Raw genomic sequence first — 1,876 nt, 5'->3', positions numbered from 1 at the left:
AGGTATAGTCTTTAGGACTTATTATGGCCTTGGACGATTTTATTCATATATCTGAAGGAACTCTTTGTTTCCTTCGCCCATTGTTTCAATATGGAAACCATTCATTCTTATATCTTTAAAAATTAATAGGCTGCTCTTGCTCTTAGAGCTGGGTGAATATAAGGCATCACAGATTTCTAGATGCATACCCTTAGGCGATAATATATTAGCCTAGCCATAGTCTTCTTTCAGACTGGCGATACCTGCTTTATTACTTATATTGGCGTTTTTCAGTGTACTCATATAGAAAAATCATTCATTCATTTAATCTAAGCAGAAAATGTAATAGAACTAAATTCAAGGAGATAAAAATCAGAGAAAGCATACAAGCAAAGCAATCACACAAGTTTGATGTCGTAATCAGATTATCAACTTGATTCTTTTAGGCAATCATAAGTCTCATATTCCATAAGATCATCTTGATTATGTAAGAAATTATTTTCACCATCTTTATAGACCAAATGGGTTTCAGGATTCTTCCCTTTCAGACTCTCTTTGATAGAGGTCACAAAAATGTTTGGGAGTCCTTCATATCTTAGCCCAATGGTTCCCCATTCCACATCTATGGCACACTGATTTGGTCGAGCTTTGTGGTTTAAAGGATATACCACGGCCACTGCCTTGCCATGGCTCAAATTGGGTCGATACCCACAGCCTCTGCCATAGTGATTCTCACGGCCAAATGTGTTATTGTGGCCATGGCCACGTCCTTTACACCTTTCACGGCCATGACCGTGTGGTCTATCATTCTGGACGTGGTCACCTATTTTTTTTTTCTTCTTCGGTCTTATTGGTATCAGGTAATGGAGTTAATCCAGGAGGTCTCAATTCATTGTTTCTCATCAGTAATCCATTATTTTGCCCAGCTAGCAATAGACTCATCCACGGACTTATAGTCCTGAATTCTGGGATTCCTCCAATCAAATAGGACCTTTGGTAATAATACTGTTCTTTGGTGATCATATCTCGATTTTTAACTCTGTCCAAAGGTTCTAGAGGATTCTCTATAGTCAGATACTGATCTTTGAGACTCTTAATAAGATGATGGCTAATAATTAATATTGTCATGTATCAATCTTTCTCATTTGGCATTATCGTCTTTTATGATTCATTCACCAAGTCCTTTGACTTTAGGATAAACTCAGTATCCAATGTCCATTTCAAATAATTATCTCCTGAGAGATTTAGGACAGCAAAATCCAGGTTGATTTTCGACATCTCAAATCATATATCACTCAATATTTAGGTATAATTTTTCATGCGGCCTTATTCTTAAAAACAATCAATTCGGATTTCAATCTGTGATGACAATGAAACTATCAATCTTAAAAGCATTTAATCAATCAGTCAATTTCTAGCAAGTCTCAGCAATACTATTTCTATGTGCTCATAATATTATTGTTTATTAAGACTAGAAAAAACAGAATCAATTAATCACTCAATCAGTTTCAAGGCTGATTTTAGCAATACTAGAATATAGATTTCAAGCATGAATTTCAATGAATCAGTTTCAAGGCTGATTGGTATTTAGCATAAACCGTGTGTAAATAATCTATTTAGTATCCGAATTTATTAAACCTCAAAAACATATAATCAGATCAATCAATTTAATAGAACTCATAAGCATAATGAATTTAGGGTTTCAAGTTTCAGATATGAGGATTAAGGTTAGGACACCTAACTGTGATCAAAGCATTAATAAAAACAAGCAGGTCAAATTTAATCAAGACTTAAACAGATCAGAATTATTAAACTAGCAGGATGAGAATAATAAATCTAGCAATTTAACTGTTAAACAATTCTAGCAACATAGCATCAGATTCAATCAGATTTAAAA

Source organism: Brassica oleracea, chromosome C5 (assembly GCF_000695525.1).
Source record: "Brassica oleracea var. oleracea cultivar TO1000 chromosome C5, BOL, whole genome shotgun sequence".
Classification (NCBI taxonomy): Eukaryota; Viridiplantae; Streptophyta; class Magnoliopsida; order Brassicales; family Brassicaceae; genus Brassica; species Brassica oleracea.
Note: the sequence above shows the minus strand (reverse complement) of the source record.